Source organism: Loxodonta africana, chromosome 18 (genome assembly GCF_030014295.1).
Source record: "Loxodonta africana isolate mLoxAfr1 chromosome 18, mLoxAfr1.hap2, whole genome shotgun sequence".
Classification (NCBI taxonomy): Eukaryota; Metazoa; Chordata; class Mammalia; order Proboscidea; family Elephantidae; genus Loxodonta; species Loxodonta africana.
Genome location: NC_087359.1, coordinates 66,542,841 through 66,560,790, shown reverse-complemented (window position 1 = coordinate 66,560,790; position 17,950 = coordinate 66,542,841). Strand labels below are relative to the sequence as shown.

The 17,950-nt window shown below is 40.5% G+C and overlaps 1 protein-coding gene across 1 annotated transcript in view; it reads left to right on the top strand.

Annotated features, from left to right (window-relative positions):
- Positions 1-17,950, top strand: part of UBE2G1 (ubiquitin conjugating enzyme E2 G1) — a 122,636-nt gene that overhangs the window by 56,011 nt on the left and 48,675 nt on the right.

Here is a 17,950-nt window from a genome sequence, read left to right as displayed (position 1 = left end):
TGTTCTTCATCAATGAGGAAGACTATGAAAGAATTTCCTGCTTGGGGTGCAAGCAAGCACAAGGATGGATAGGAATGTCATAAGTTCAGAAATTTTTCTTTGTAAGCTAGTTGTTCAGATAGCTTGTTTTTTAATATGAAAAAATTAAGAACACAGCAAGAAATTTAATAAGAAGGCAGTTTTTTTGCCTTAGTATATTTTGTATGGGATCTATTTATTGTTGTTATTATTAGGAGCCTTGGTAGTACAGTGTTTAAAAAAATCAACTGCTCACTGAAAGGACAGAGTTTGGAAACCACCAGCATCTCAATGGAAGAAAGATGTGGCAGCCTGCTTCTGTAAAAGTTTACAGCCTTGGAAACCGTATGGGGTCGCTATGAGTCAGGATCAACTAGACAACACTGGGTTAGGCTTTTTTTTTCTTCCTTCCTTTGGTTTGGTATTATTAGAATTGGACTCAGTATATAACAGCTATTTAAGGTTAAGATACCTAAAGTGTAACAGAACTTTTATAACAAAGTTGGCAGATTTTAAATTGCTATGATACTGTGATAAACAGTTCTCACTGTTCACTTTTGCATGCTGGTGTCCTAAATTTGTATAATGTAATAGTTGACTGGTAGCTTAAGTAAATGATGATAGTTTGGATGCTGTCAATCTCAGGTGCATTTGACGCTAAGTCTTAAACAGTTCTGTTACTTTTCAGCCAAGAGTTTATCAAGGAAATGTAGGGAAGGGAAGGGAACTAGTCGGGGGAAGGGAGAGGAGGAGAGCATGGATCCGGAAGGGGACAAGACATGGTTCAATGAGTGTGTTATCCTACACTTCATCTGATGACATAGGTTATTGCGTTTGATTTCTTTGTGAAATTGTTTTCTTTCATCCTTTTAAAGCCAGTGAAATGCAGCTGAACCAAACCACTAGTTAACACATGAACTAGGAATTTTCCATTGGCTTTGGATCCAGTTCCTTCCATACATCTCCTTAAAGAGCTGCTTACATCTCATCTAGATGGTCAGTGATCACCCATCTTCTCTAATTTCTGAGTGCTGCTTCCTTTTTTATTTTCTGGGTTTAAATTAAGTTTTTCTTGCATCACTGTCAAATCTTTTATCTGGGCTTTGTGTAATATTTTTAATTTTTTTTATCGTGGCCATAGATGCATTAAAAAGCTAGTAGAGACCGTTAAAAAAAAAAAAAAAACCGCTATTATAAATATTTAAAAAATACTCACCACCACTACAGTTCTTCCTTCTTTCTTTCTGTCTAAAACAAGTTATTCCCAATCATAAAAACAAATGAGTAGTATAGAAAATTTAGGGAGTTTAAGTTTTAATAGTTTTATTTGGGATCCTTTCTTTACAGGTGTTCTGGTGGTACAGTGGTTAAGAGCTAGGCTTCTAATCAAAAGAATGGCAGTTCGAAACTACCAGCTGCTCCTTGGAAACCCTGTGGGGCAGTTCTTCTCTGTCCCGTAGGGTCACTATGAGTTGGAATTAACTTGATGACAGTGGGTTTTGGTTTGGTAACTAATTAAAAAACTTACATATGTGTACAATAAATGAAAGAATGAGAATGCTAATTTAGATTATTTTAGTTTTTTGTAGGTTTAAAGGTGAGTTAAACACTTCATAGAGAAATGCTATTATAGGCAGGCAGGTCAGGTCTGAAACCAAAGCCAAGATTCGGTGGTATAGTGGAAAAAAGAATGAATTTAGAGTTAGATGACCTGCCTTCAAGCCCAGGATCTGTAACCAGTATCTAGCTTTCATATCTTGGGGAAAAGGTGGATTATTTAATAAAGTGCTCTGGGACAACTGGCTAATCTTTGTGGATAGGTGGATGGAAACTGGACTTGCATCTTCATTTGAATAAATTATAAAAGTGTCCTGATATAGTTATTATCATGTGCCAAGTACTAGCTGAGGTACTGTACATGCATTAATATGTTCCTGAAACAGACCTTAGGAGGTATATACTGTTATCCAGATGAGGAAACTGAGCTTTATGAAATCTGACCATGGCCAAGCAATCAGGTAATACTTAAAGCAAAAAATAAGATCGTTGGAAGAGAGCAATGAAGAATGTTTAATTCTGGTGTTGAGGTAGAGAAGCTTTTCTAAACATGACAAAACAAGGAGCCATGAAGAAGATCGACTTTTTAGTTTTTTAAATTGACAATGCTTGAACTTCTGTTTAGCAAAAAAAAAAAAAAAAAAAAAAAGGTTAAAAAAGGTAAGACAAATTGAGAAAATTTTGAAACAAAAATGGCAGTATATAAATAGCTGTGGTACGGTGGAACCTGTGAGAGCTGCATCTCGACGGGACTGCCTTGTTTTCCAGGTCTCACAAGTTCTCTGTCTTTGACAGGATGCAGTCTTACACTTTGCTGTCACTGGTGTCAGTGGAATATATTTGAGCTTTCCTTCTCTGTCAGGTTTCCCACCTTACCCAGGTTCTGGCTTTTGCAGGTTTTACTGTACTCAAAAAGGCCATATCAACCCCAAAACGGAGTCACTTACTATAAAAAAGACAAAAAACAAATAGTGCATAGTGCATGTAAGAAATATAAATTGCTAATGGCAGAAATTATATCCATTATCAGCAAGGCTGTAGAAAAATAGGTACCTGAGAGTTTCTGGGAGGAGAAATGGAAGTCAGCTTTCTGCAGGACAATTTGCATGTTCCTTTGACTCACAATCCAACGTACAGGAGTTTATTAAAAAACCACTTGCTGTTGGGTAGATCCTGACTCATGGTGACCTCGTGTATCTTAGAGTAGAACTGTGCTCCGTAGGGTTTCCAGTGGCTGATTCCTCCAAGGAACCTCTGGGTAGCTCAGACCTTCAGCAATAGAGCACGTTAACTGTTTCCACCACCCAGGGACTGCTTAAGGCACTTATGCTCTAGGTGTACTTCCACAGCTGAAAAGGAGAAGTACGAAGTATTTTATGGTAGTATTATCTAGAATTAAAAATAAAAGGGGGGGGGGGACCAGATGACTTATGTTCAAACCGTATTTAGGTAAACATAAAGGATAAAATAATATGATCCCATTTTTATACTGTATGGTGTTATAGTCAAATATGAAAGAATATACAGCAAATTGTTATCAGTGCTTATCTTTGGAGGGTGAGAAAGTGTTTACATTTTATTTTCCTATGTTATTTTACAATAAATAGCTTTTTTCATAATAAAGCAGAGAAAGTTGAAAGTATCATACCACTTAGTAGTAACCACCACTTAATATTTGGTGAATATCATTCTAGATACCTTTCAGTGCATGTGCAGGTAGAAAAAAAGTAATTTTAGAAATAAGGGTTATATATGCCATCTGTAAATTTTAAATTGGCTACCTTTGACTGGGGGAGAATGAAACACTAAGGTAATATTGGGGGGAAAAAAGAATTATAGGTAGATGCTCTTATAAGAACAGATGAATTCTTAAAATTGAGAGAAGAAAATTATAAAAACCATTAAGTAATTTTGAGTCTCTTTTGACAGAACCCATGGACTTCTTGTAGTGCAGGATGAGGGAGTTAAAAAACAAGTAAATCTTTTTCTCTCCTTACCTTCCCTCCCCATTACCGTATGTTTTCATCTTTTATTCCATTTTTATATTACCAGGATTGTGTGTGTGTGTGTGTGTGTACACACATATATGTATAGTTGTTCTGACTCATAGCAACCCTATGTACAACAGAACAAAACACTGCCTGGTCCTGTACCATCCTCCCAATTGTTGCTATGTTTGAGCCATTGTTGTAGCCACTGTCAGTCCATCTTGTTGAGGGTCTTCCTTTTTTTCCCTGACCCTCTGCTTTACCAAGCATCATGCCCTTCTCCAGGGGCTGATCCCTCCTGATAAATGTCTAAAGTACGGGAGACAGTTTCACCCTTCACCCTCCTCGCTTATAAGGAGCATTCTGGCTGTACTTCTTCTGAGAGACAGACTTGTTCCCTCTTCTGTCAGTTCTTTGGTTTTCCTTATTCATTGTCCAGCTTTCACATGCACATGAGGTGATTGAAAATACCTGTGCCTTTGTTCAGGTGCACCTTAGCCTTTAAAGTGACATCTTTGGTTTTTAACACTTTAAAGAGGTCTCTGCAGCAGATTTGTCCAATGCAACGTGTCGTTTGATTTCTTGACTGCTGCCTCCATGGGTGTTGATTGTGAATCCAAGTATATCTCTGTTTTTAGTAAGATCCACCATATTACATCAGTAATAATGCCCCTCTTTCCATGTCCTTTTCTGAATCATCTTGAATTTCTGCCAGTTCCCTGTCGGTGTATGGCTGTAACCATTTTTGAATTTTATTTTCAGCCAAAAAATGTATATATATACAAAACTAAACATCGTTGTGTAGTTTTAGTTCTGTATTTACATGAGATCAGTAATTACAGTGATTATTTCATCTCGGTTTTTCCCTCACAGAATTCTTTATTTTGTATCATTTTCCAGCAGTTATTTCAAGAAGTGCTGCTTACTTTTTAAGTCCTAAAATTCACAATATTTGTGAATGCTTATTGCAACTCTATTTGATTTCACATTGTTTGTATCATGTGTTTCCTTATGTCACTGTTGTCTATGTTGAGTGCTGTGGAGAAATCTGAGGCTAACCTTGCTTTTTTCTGATATTGTTTCTTTAAAGTTTAGTACTTTTTTTCCGACAGATGGTTTGTGTTGTTTATTCCGTACCAGTTCCTTCCTGGATTTGCAGAATGTATTTTCAGTCTGCATATTGAGGTATTTATTACAGGTGGGTTATATATATTTATTTTACCTATGACATTTTTATATTCTAATCTCATCAGGAATACCATTTTAACTTATTTAAATCTTCTTTGCCTATTATCATTAATCCGTTCAACTATGTAATTGTTTGTTATCTTTTCATCTAAAGTGTAATTTCTTAAAGTTGTGACAGTGGATTTCTCTTTGGTTTTTGTTTCTGATTTTTTTCCCCCATCTCTAAGTGTGATGTTTATCCCTGTCTTTATTTGTTATTCTAGTTATTTTCTGAGTCCTTCTAGCTTTCCTTTAAGGTCCCCTCTTTTCTTACATCTTAAAAAAAAAAAAAAGGATCGTGTTTCTGTAATTTTTGAGGCTGTTTTTCTAAAGTCTTTCTTGGTTTTTATATGTATTATGTGGGTTTTTTTCATATGCATTGTTAGATGGTCGAGGTGAACTTGGAGTGAATTGGAATGGAGATTCAAGAACCTCATTACTGTGTGTAAAACAGTGGTGGTAGCGATGTCAGAGCGTAAACTTAAGGGGGGTAATGTGAATCAAGATCAGTTCAGGGCTGATCCGACGAAGTGGAGGTCAGACATACTTCTACTCTACTATATTGTATCAATTCTGATACCTGCTGTCCTCCCTGTGGCACTCTTCTCTGCTGGATTCCATAATCTATTGCAGGGGCCACACAGAGCCCATGGACCATACTTACGGTTAAGTGGCTTATTAAGGAAGTAACAGGGTAGAACTTGGGATCTGTATCAGCAGGCCACAGCTCAGGGTCAAAATCATGATCGGGAAGCATGTAGGCCAGGTGTAAAGATGGCATTGTGGGGGTGTCATACCTTTTCTAACTTCACAAGGGGGAAAAGCATCAGCATCAGAAGCCCAAGGCTGATTGCTGGGAGGTGGAGGTCAGAGCTACTTCCACCTGCCCACCTTTTTACCAGTTCTGACACTAGCCATCCCTCCCACGGCACTCTGGGTTTCTCTCCTGGGTCCGATAATTCATTGAGCGGCCACACAGAACTCCCAAACCTTACTCATAGTTATGGGGTTTATTAGGGAAGTAACAGGTTACAATTCAGGATCAGGAATGATGGAGGGTACAGTTCTTTGGTCAGGAGAGCTTTTTAGCTGTGCCCACAGGCAGGCCTCTCTCTGGCCCTCAGCCTTTTGGCCCCTGCCTAGGAAAAAAGTGTTACAAAACTCTTGAACTCTGCTGGTAGGTGCCCACCAGTAAACCTTGGCCTGAAGGCACTCAACTCTCTGGGGGTTGGTTGGGCCTAGAAGTCCACTGTGCTGTCTCGTGCTGGTCATCTGGTTCTGCTGCTGTTTCTCTGTAGCTGCTTCTCATTGTCTTGTGCTGTCTCCAGTGTTACAGCTCTCTCTCTGTCTCCAGGGTCTAGGAGATTCTCAGTACAGGGACCTTGGATCCAAAGGATGTGTTTCGCTCCCTTTTCTTCTTCATGATGGTAGTGAACCCCCCCCCCCCATTCTATCTCTGGAATGGCTCATTTTAAGCCTAGCAGAATGGCAAAACTGATCACTTCCCTCCTTAGGCTTCCATATACCTTATTTGTATGCTCCTAGTGCCATGTACTTTATCTGCATTATTAGCAGGCTGTCTAGTCCCCTTGGTGGGCCACAAGCACCTTATTTGCCTAGTCACACCCAGTCATTTTGTGGGAGTCACAAAAACCATGGCTAGAAGGGCCGTATTAAGTAATTGACTACACTGCACAAAGTCTCCCTTTTTCAGCTCAGGACAGCTCTCAGCTCCTCGTGACCATGCAGACCTCCTCTGAGCCCCCTGAGAACAGGTGTCCCTTGGACACCTCAGTCCAGGCTTTGGCCCTATTACCTGTTGCCATCATCTTGGCCACTGGGCCCCTTCTTGGTCTGTCGCTGTCTTCAGTGTTAAAACCCTTGACTCAAGTTACAGCTCTATTAGGAATTTCCTCGACTCCTCTCTCTCTCTTTCTCTCCCAGCTTCTTTCTGTCTCACTAACCTCTGTGGGGCTGGGTGCATAAATATACAACCTTCTTGTCAGTTTCAAGGCATGGGGCTCCTACCCCAGGACCAGACAAAAAGTATCAAAACCAAGTTGTTTACAGCTTACCCAGGAAATAGCAGTCAACCTGGGGAAAAGTAGCAAACCCTCTGGGGTGGAAAACTAGGGCAAAGGTAACTCCTCAGGGTTTAGGGGAAAATCTCTCAAGATGTTTTTCTAAAGAACCAAGGCAAAAGGCCACAGTGTCTGAAGAGAATTTTGAGTGTGAAGCTATTCATGCAGGTGATAACAAGAAGAGGTGGTGGTGAGAAGTAAACTTTACACTGAGATTGCTGAAGCCATGAGAGTAGGTGAATATAGAAGAAAGCAAATTCTGTATATTAATGTATGAAGTAGAGTGACTTAACCTAGTTTTGTTTTACAAACAAGTAGGTAAGGAGATAAGAACAATCAGATAGCAAGTAAAAAGAAACCTGCTGTTGAAAGGTTTATAAGCAGGGACCTTAATTTAAATTGACCAATACTTAAGAAAATCAGGATGAAGTAAAGCGATAGCTGATTCTCACTCTCAGTAGGAGTAGGCCTCCCTGCCCCCTACCCCCGCCCCTGTCATATCCTGGCCATCCTCTGGCTGAGAGTACATGTATATACTTGGTGTGATGTGGTCAAGGGCAACAGGAGATTGAGAACCATTGCTATACCATATTAGAGGGAGAAATTGACGGGAGACCAACTGGAATGTAAATTTAAAAATAGGGTGCTTTTTTTTTTGAATGGAGAAGAAGGTACTGTTAGCTGGAAGGGACAAAAATTGAAATAGAACAAGGAGATTCTGTTTTTAAACAGAAAAGGAAATTGGAGTGTTAACCAAATTTATGGAAGGGCAGGAGTGATGATACCAGGTGTAAAAAAAACTGGAATTCTGTTAGGACCTTTCTTCCTGTTGCTTACTTTTGCTTATGTTGGCTTCATTCTGTTGTGTCAACTTTCTTCTTGAGATTTGAACTTTGGCTGTGGGCAGCACTAAGGCTTTTATAGCACAGCTTCCCCACAGAGTAGATCTCCCCTCCTTTAGTCCCAGCTTGGTAAATCATTCAGAAGACCTCATTCTCTTGGCTCAAGTCTAGTACTCGCTCACTCCTGTGGCCCAGGGATGTGAGGACCTTGTTTGGTAGCTCCTACTGGAAACAAATAACTGAAGGGGAGAGGTTTGGGGATAGGTGGTATTTCCCCAAAGTCTTTGCCCAAAGTAGTATTTAAGTTATGGCTTTTTCTCCATTCTGAAGAACATTGACATATCCCTTTCATGTCTTGTAGTCTAATGAGCAATTTTAAAGGAAGAAAATGGATACTTAGCATTTGTTGTGCCCTAACATAGGACAGTCTTTTGCATATATAATATCTCCTATATGCCTCGCAACCTTCTCACGGTTTTTACTAACCTATACTTTACTGATGAGGAAAATAAGACCCGAAAAGGAGTAATGTTTAAAATGAGAAGATAAGATGAGAAGACGAGCGAGAGAGTCAGGATTCACACCTGGATCTGACTGACATAACACCATGCTCTGTGCCCAGAGCTGTGGCCTAAATTCTCTATTGTGAAATGAAATTTATTCAGTAAGTGACTGGAGTCCCTAAAAATCTTGTTTTTTAAATCAGATATATTACTAAGAATAGATGAGATCAAAGTACACTGACGTTTATGAAAAACTGTAGACCATAGTGTCAGGACATGACGACAACTGCACCGTGAGGAATTCCTGCATGGCGCGTCTTGGCGGAGACGTATGGTGACAGCACTGCTACTGTACTGGACTTCAGTACGAACAGCAGCATACTCAGGGCTTCATGCTGAAGAATCTCTAGATAAGTGTTTGAAAGGGGTATCGGGAAAGTGGTGAAGTACTGCAGATAACAGAACTTCCTTGAGTGTTATTTTAGGAATGTGGTTCAGAATTCTGTCAAGCAAATTCTTCTGCATATTGGCAAAATTGTTTCAAGACGGGACCTCTGACTTGTTTTTCTTGCCTTCTCCTTACCCTGTATGCATTTGAAGCATGGTAAAAGAAATTCATCTGGGTTGAAAATGGAAATCAGCTAGCCATAGCCCATGGCATGGTATAAAAGAAAAAATTCTAAAACTTGCAGTTGTCCAGAAATTTGTAAAGATTATGTAATTGATACATCTTAAAATCTGGAGAGGAAATGAAATAATTCTTCACAATTTTTTTTGCTGATACATGGCTTTTTAAAAATATGGATTAATAATGCAAGCTTAGAGGAAATGACTCTTTAATTTTGATGACTAGGTTTGGGGTGGTTTATGTTTTAAAGGAATATGGCAGTTTATTCTGACGACAGGATCAAAATTGTTTTGACAAACCATCTCAATACTTAGGAGGAGTAATTTGATAGTGTCTGGCAAAGGTTCTATCTGTCATCTCGGAAGTTCAAAACAAAGCCAGTGTAAAAATAGTCACCTTACAGAAACACACCTTGCAGCCAACTGTGTGTTATATAAATAAACTTGACAGGAATGCACATTCCCCAGGGCAAGAGACCACAACCACCCAGACACAAAGAAAAATCAGTGCTAGGCTATAAGTATCAGCTTGTATTTGACTTTGTAGTAATTAGATTTGGTCAGCAATTAGTCTTGGCAAAGTATATTTACAGTTCAAGTAGCTTATTTCCTTAACAGTCAAGTATAAAATGACATGTAGTGAGGTCTTTGTTGCTGTTTTGAGGCCTTGTATTTTTGCTGAGACTCAGTGAAGATTTGTTTTCATGTAATGATTGACAGAATGCTGTAAAATATTATTTAGACTAAAGTAAACTGGCTTTGGAGTTCCTGGGTAGCATAAATGGTTAAACGCTCGATTATGTACTAACTGAAAGATGAGGCAGTTCACACCCATCCAGAGGCACCTTGCAGGACAGGCCTTGGTGATATGCTTCCGAAAGGTCACAGCCCTTAAAGCTCTATAGAGCACTACTCTGTACGCATGAAGTTGCTGTGATTGGAACGACTCGATGGCAGCTGACAACAACAAAAAATGGTCTTTTAGAGCTTATTTTTACTGAGCAAAATGTCAAGCCTTTAATATTATTAGAGTAGACAGATTACTCACCTAGTCTCAGTAATTATCAGGTCACGACCAATCTTTTTTTTATTTTTGTCCTTTAGATGAGGGTTTACAGAACAAACTAGCTTCTCATTAAACAATTAGTACAAGTATTTTGTGACATTGGTTAAAAAAAAAAAAAAACCATTGGTTACCAGCCCTAAAACATGTCAGCACTCTCCCTTCTCGACCTTGGGTTCTCTATTGCCAGCTTTCTTGCCGCCTCCTGCCTTCTAGTCCTTGCCCCTGGGCCGTTGTGCCCCTTTAGCCTCATTTTGTTTTGTGGGCCAGCCTAATCTTTGACTGAAGGGTGAACCTCAGGAGTGACTTCATTACTGAGCTAAAAGGGGGCTGTGCTCTCAGGGTTTCTCTAGTCTCTGTCAAGCCAGTAAGTCCGGTCTTTTTTTGTGAGTTAGGATTTTGTTATACATTTTTCTCCAGCTCTGTCCAGGACCCTCTATTGTGATCCCTGTCTGAGCAGTCACTGGTGGTGGCCAGGCACCATCTAGTTGTGCTGGACTCAGTCTGGTAGAGTATGTTATTATATTTTTGGTGAAAGTGTACACAGTAAGTCAGATTCCCATTCAACACTTTCTTCACATATTGTTTAGTGACACTGATTACATTGTTGTTTTTTTTTTTCTATCATTGCACAGAGTTAATTTGTTTTTACAAAAGCAGAATAACTATAACAACAACAGCACTGATCTACTGTGGGTCACGACCAATCTTGTCATCTTTGTCTACCCTTCTCCCTTACGATTTTGAAGCAAAAGTTTTAAAGTTTAAATTCAGCCTTCTCTTTTGTTCTAGCAGTGTATTTGCTTGAAGGTTCCTGGTCTTATTATCCTTTAGAATTTTACACAGTGTTAGCTTTTGGTAATTATATCCCACAGATGTCCTTAAACATGTTTGTTTTCTTTATTTCCTGTAAATTGTAACAGCTTCTAGAGGCTTGATCAGGTTCAGGTTTGTGTGTGAGATAAGATCACTTCATAAGTGGTGGTTTGTTTTTCAGGAGGCACATAATGTCTGGTTGTCTTTCTTTTTATGCCTAGATTAAAATTGCAAAATGGCAATATTTTAATTTTTTTTTTTTTAGCTGTAGTATTTCTGTACAGAGGAACCTCTCATTTGATCAGATAGTAGTTACTATTTGATTACATGGTGATACACTTTCTATAGGAAAGGAAGAATAAATCTTGATTCTTTTGCCTTTTTTTTTTTTAATTTGTTAACAAAATAATGAACTGGTTTACTAACATCTTGTGAAGATGACCAGTTAGTTGTTCTTTTTGATATCACTGTTATGAACTTGTGGCTTTAAACATAATTGTATTCCAACCTTTTGTGGTTATTATCTTTATTGATACTCAAATTATCCTATCTAGTATTTGACCAGTGGGAACTTCTTGAGTCCTTTTGACAAGGCCATAGTATTATCTGATAGCTTCCTTTTTATTTGGTAAATGTGAGATGAGCCTGGAGCATTTCCTGCCCCAAACCTGGAATCAACCATTTCTCTTAAGAGCTCTGGTCCCTTTTAGTGATAAATCATATTCGAAGACCATATTTTGGGCACTAAAGATGCTCATTGCTACGGGACTGGTCATTTCTTCCAGACTTTTTCGGTGAGCAGAGCTAAGAAATAAACATTTTAAAGCTGTATCATGAATTTATGCTGATATTTCCCATCCAGATTCAAGACTTTAAGGCTTTTACTTTTCGCATGCTGTTTCCATTCTCTTTTAGTCTTACTCTTGACAATGAATCTATCTTAGTAAGTCAGCTCATGTATTATTTTCCATTATTTATAGTACTTGTCCAAATCATTACTCTCCAAGTCCTTGGTTTTCTTTTTATTTGAGATTTGGGGACAGCTTTGCCCCGTAGTGATTACAGATGCATAACTTGAATGTTTAACTCTCATGTAATAATCATGTGAATACCCTAGGATTTACTGAGTTTTAAACATTGTGCTATAACATATGTGATGGTTAAGGTTATGCATCAACTTGGCTAGGCCATGATTCTCTGTGGTTTGGCAGATACTATGTGTAATCATCCTCTATTTTGTGATCTGAGTTGAGAAGCCGATCAGTTCAAAGGGGCATTTCCTTGGGAATGTGGCTTGCATCCAATATATATGGGTGTTCTGGCAAAGCTTGCTCTCTCTTGATCCTGCATCCAACTTGTCATCCTTTGACCTCTGGTTCTTGAGATGTGAGCCAGCAGCTTGCGATCTGACCTGTAGATTTGGGGATTCGCCAACTCCTGTAGCCCTGTGAGCCAGCAGCCTGCCACCTGACCTGCCAATTTTGGGTTCGTCAGCCCCTGCAACCATGTGAGTCAGGAGAACCCTGACTCACATGGTTGCAGGGGCTGACGAACCCAACACACACACACACACACACACACACACACACAGGCACACGCACACGTTTAATCCAGCCTAAGACATTTGATACCAAGAGTGATTTTAGAGGAACAAAATCATAGGGATGAGTTTTCTGAAACTCATCCCTATGGTTCTCAAGTGTTAAAGGCACTGATGACTCTGCCTCCAGTAGTAAAGAGGGCACTGCTAATCCATGGTGTGATGTGACAATAGAAATAGGTGAAATATTACCACCAGCACATCATGTATTGGGGCTCTAAGTGACTGAATATTTGATACTTTTCTACAGTTTTGTCAGAATGAGAAATATAAGGAGGTTGGTTTCTTGGTCCTACTTTTGTTAGACAAAGCAGTGGAAGAAAGAGATGAGCTCTGGGCTTCAGAGTCACAGCTCAAACGCCGCAGACAAGTCTTCAAAGTAGCCACTTGTGCCCTGAAAGAAAGCCTTATTTATTTATTTATTTATTTATTTTGTAACAGAACTAATATTACCGAAAACCAAACACGGAATCTTACTGTAAGAGTGGCTGAATTACAGCACCAGTTAAATTCCCAACCTCGAGTGGTTTCTGATTTTAAAGTGAGAGCATTGATTGGGAGGAAACTTGGGATGGGGACATACGGGCAGGTAATCGTAAAGTTGGGAACACTGAGTCCATAATTTTGTAGAGTCACACCTGCCAACAGAACCTGCCCTCTTATTCCCATCTGAAGAGATTACTTCATCTTTGAGCCATCCTGTTCCATAAAACCATTATCCCTTCCACCCCATCAGATGACATTAACCCAGCTGTGCCTGAAGACTTTTTGTCTGACACACTGTCTGGGCCTGATGACTGAGGCATTGCCTGGGGCATCACCTGAGGCAGATACCTTAGAAGACATGACTCAATGTCCCTGGGACCCACCCCACCACCCATTTTTGCTTCTAGACCTGTAACTAGACTTAAGTCCCCATGAGCCCCAAGATGTGAAGTATAAAATGTGACCCAGGAGGAGGTATGCTATACTCCGCAAGAGCTGCTTGATTTTTCTAATACGTACAAATAGAAACCTGGGGAGTATGTGTTGGAATGGCTATTAAGAATGTGAGATAATGGTGCAAGGACCATAAAGTTGCATCAGTCTGAGTTCATTGATGTGGGCCCACTAAGCACAGATTGTTCATTCAGTGTTTCAGCTCAAGAAGTTGGGGAAGGATCTGATAGTTTATTTGGTTGGTGCACTGAAGTATGGATTAACCAGTGGCCTACACTAAATCAAGTTGAAATGCCAGACTTGCCTTGGTATACCATAAGGAAGAAATCCAAAGGCTTAGGAAAACTGGCATGTTAGAGTAGATTTATCAGGTTGGGCCCACAGACCCACCCATGGAGTGCCCAGAGAACACACCTTTTACCACAACGGTGAGGAACAAATTTGTGAAGGGAGCCACAGCATCCTTGAAGACTGCTGTGGTTGCTGTTTCTTGTAAGTCACATTTGACAGTGGAAACTGCCCTAACTGAATGAAGACACCTAACTACAATGGGAATGGGGGAACCCAATCAGGTATAGTGGTTAAGAGGTACAGCTGCTAACCAAAAGGTCAGCACTTCGAATCCACGAGGAGCTATGCCCTATGAGGCAGTTCTGCTCTGTTCTATAGGGTCACTACGAGTTGGAATCAACTCTGCAGCAACAGGTTTTTTTTTAATTTTTTAATTTTAACTACAGTGGGGTTAATTGGAACCCATGATGGAAGGGGCTTAAGTGGTGGCATTCAATCGATAAAGACCACGAGGGTGTGGTTAATGTAATGGACAACGGAGTCAGAGCGATAATCAGAATAGTCTGACTCCTGTGGACTTAACGGTGCTGGCTACTTAGTCATGCTATCCCTAGGAGTGGAATAAATAGGAAATCTACTAAATATTTTCTTGATTCGTAGAAGCAGAAGAATTCCAGGTCAAGTGAACAGCAGTCTAACTAGAATCACCAGAGTAGAGACTCATGGCCCATCACTCAGTGCCCAGAATTGAGCGAATTTAAAGACCCACAACCTCTTGAATGCAGGGGAGGCTGGGTCCCTTTTAGGAAGGACCTCACTACACTGTCAAAAATTTATACTGTTAATCTTTCTTCCAGCCTTCCCGAAAGGGATATATGATCCTTTACAAGAGAGACTGTTTATTGGGCAAAAAGAAATAATCAGACTTTCAGGGATTACCGGATACTGGCTCTGAGGTGCAGTGGTTAAGAGCTTGGCTGAGGAAGAAAAAACCCGTACCTGGTTTACAGGTGGTTTTGCACGATAATGCAGGCACTGCTCAAAAGTGGATGGAGGCAGCTCTCCAGCCCCTTTCTGGGACCTCCCTGAAGGACTGTGGTGAAAGGGGGAGATCCTCCCACTGGGTAGAACTTCAAGCAGTGCACCTGATTTTTCACTTTGCTTGGAAGGAGAAATGTTCAGATGTGAGGTTGTATACCGATGCATGGGCGGTGGCCAGTGGTTTGGCTGGATGGTCAGGGACTTGGAAGTAATGTGATTGGGAAACTGGAGACGAAGAGGTATGTAATAGACCTCTTTCAATGGGCCAAAGAAGTGAATATATTTGTGTCTCATGTGAATGCTCACCGAAGGGTGACCTCAGCAGAAGAGGATTTTAACAATCAAGTGGATAGGATGACATGTCTGTGGAAACCAGTCATCCATTTTCCCCAGCCACTCTTGGTTAGCAGCTGAGAGCTTAACTACTGTACCATCATAGATCAGCGTTATTAACTACTGTGAAGCTCTCTTGTACAGACAGTGGATGACGCATTCTGTGGAATGGGCTTGCGAACAAAATGGCCATGGTGGCAGGGATGGAGGTTACGCATGGGCTTAGCAACATGGACTTCCCACTCACCAGGCCGACTTGGCTACAGGCACTGCTGAGTGCCCAATCTGCTAGCAGCAGAGACCAACACTGAGTTCCTGATATGGCACCATTCCTCGAGGTGATCAGCCAGCAACCTGGTGGCAGGTTGATTATATTGGACTGCTTCCATCATGGAAAGGACAGCGGTCTGTTCTTACTGGAATAGACACATACTCTGGATATGGATTTGCCTTTCTGTGTACAGTGCTCCTTCTAAAACTGCCATCCCTGGACTTAGAGATTGCCTTTTCCACTGTCATGGCATCCCACACAGTATTGCCTCAGATCAAGGGACTCACTTCACAGCAAATGAAGTGTGGCAGTGGGCCCGTGCTCATGGAATTCACTGGTCTTAACATGTTCTGCCATCATCCTGAAGCAAGTGGCTTGATAGAATGATGGAATGGCCTTCTAAAGATACAATTATGGCACCAGCTAGTTGTCAGCACCTTGCATGGTTGGGGCAGTGTTCTGCAGGAGGCTGTATATGCTCTAAACCAGCATCCAGTATATGATGCTTTTTCTCCCATAGCCAAGATTCATGGGTCCAGGAATCAAGGGGTGGAAATGGGAGTGGCACCACTCACTGTTACCCTTGCAAAATTTTTGCTTCCTGTTCCTGTGACTCTATGCTCTGCAGATCTAGAGGTCTTAGTTCCAAACAGAAGAATGTTCCCACCTGGAGGCACATCACTGATTCCACTGAACTGGAAATTAAGAATGCCACCTGGCCACTTTGGGCTCCTTATGCCTTGGATCAACAGGCAAAGAAGGGAGTTACCATATTGGCTGATGTGATTTATCCTGATTACCAAGAGGAATTCTGATTGATATTACAGTAATGCAGGAGACCCTTAGGACATTTCTTAATACTACCATGCTCTGTGATTAAAGTCAAAGGAAAACTACAGCAACCTAATTCTGACATGACTACTGATGGCCCAGACCCTTCAGGAATGAAGGTTTGGGTCACCTCACCAGGCAAAGAAGCACGACCAGCTTAGGTGCTTGCTGAGGGCAAAGGAAATAATGAAATATGTGATGGAAAATGGTAGTTCTAAATATCAGTTAGAACCACATGGCCAATTGCAGAATTGAGGACTGTAATTGTTACGAGTATTTCTTCTTTGTACATGTGCATCAAATATTTTTGTTTTCTTCAGGTATAAAATACGTGAACGGGGCTAGTGCATTTTTAGTTGTACACGTGTTGGTTGTTTTACATTAGGCACAAGTATGACTTTATAATTGTCTTTATTCAGCGACTGTGTATGGTTAAAGGAGATGTGTACAGGTGCCAGGTTGACAAGGGGTGGACTGTCATGGTTAAGGTTGTGTGTCAACTTGGTTGGACTATGATTCTCAGTGCTTTGGCAGTTAAGATGTAGTTTGGTGGTCATATAATATGTAATCACTCTGATGATGAGACCTGATGTAATAAGATGGGTGTCTGCTGTGAATAACCAATCAGTGGAAAAGACTTTTTCTAGGGAGCATGACGTGCATCTAATATAGGTGGACTTTGTGATGAGGCTTGCTGGATCCTGCAGCTGGCTTCCTTTCATCAGATCTCTGGTTTTTGGGACTTGAGTTAGTAGCTTGCCTGCCAGTCCTGGAATTGGTCAGCTTCTGCACTCTGAATGTTGGGTTCACCAACCCCTATGTGAGTCAGGAGAAACCTCCAGCTTGACCCATGGATTTGGGACTTTCGAGTCTCTACAACTATGTGAGCCATTTCCTTGATATATGTCTTTTTTTTTTTTTTTTTTAAACTATCTCCCTATATATAGACTCGTCACTGGTTTTGCTTCTCTGGAGAACCCAGTCTAAGACATAGGTCATCGTGGCTAGGCCATGATTCTCTCAGTGGTTTGGCAGACATTATGTAATCATCTTCCATTTCGTGATCTAATGTGAAGCAGCCAAGGAAATTTGAGCAACCAGTTATTTGAAAGGGGAGTTTCCTTGAGGGTGGCATCCAGTATATATGCATGTTCTGGCATTGCTAGCCCTCTTTCCTGCATCCTCTGACTTCTGACCTCAGCTAGCAGCCTGCCATCGGACCTGCTGACTTTGGGTTCATGAACCCCTGCAACCACATGAGTCAGGAGATGCCTCCAGCCTGAGGTCCAACCTGCGGATCTGGGACTTGCCAGGCCCTACAACTGGATGAGCCATTTCCGTGAAATCAGTTCATCTTCCCTTTCTCTCTGTCTTTTTCTCTCTCTATATATATGCTTCACTGGTTTTGTTCCTCTAGAGAACCCAGCGTAAGACAGCATACATACTGAAAAGTGTATACATGTAATGTACTGCTTGTCATTACAAGTACCCCAGAATTCTCTCATAGCTCCTTTTAGATATTACCCCCACTTTCTTTCCAAATAAAAAGAAAAATATTGTTGTCTCGATTTCTAACACTGTTGATCAGTTTTGTCTGCTTTTTCAAACTTTAAAATTTTATATTTTAGCACTCATGATTTTTGTGGGAAAGGTAGATCTTTCTAGCTCTTTCCAACTCTGATTGTCTCTCCAGGTATCATTCAGAAAACATGTTTATGTTTGTCTCTGTCAAGGCATCTATCAAATACCTTAGGCGTATGAATAGAAACTCAGGTATAAATATACTTATCGGAATTAATATTTGTCTTTAGCAGGCTAGGTTTGTGTGTTTGTTAGCCATTTCCATTTTTTCCCCCTTATTGCTTATTTGTACTTTTTCCATGTTTCCTTTTTCTTTTGATTTGCAGCAGCTCTGTTTGTAC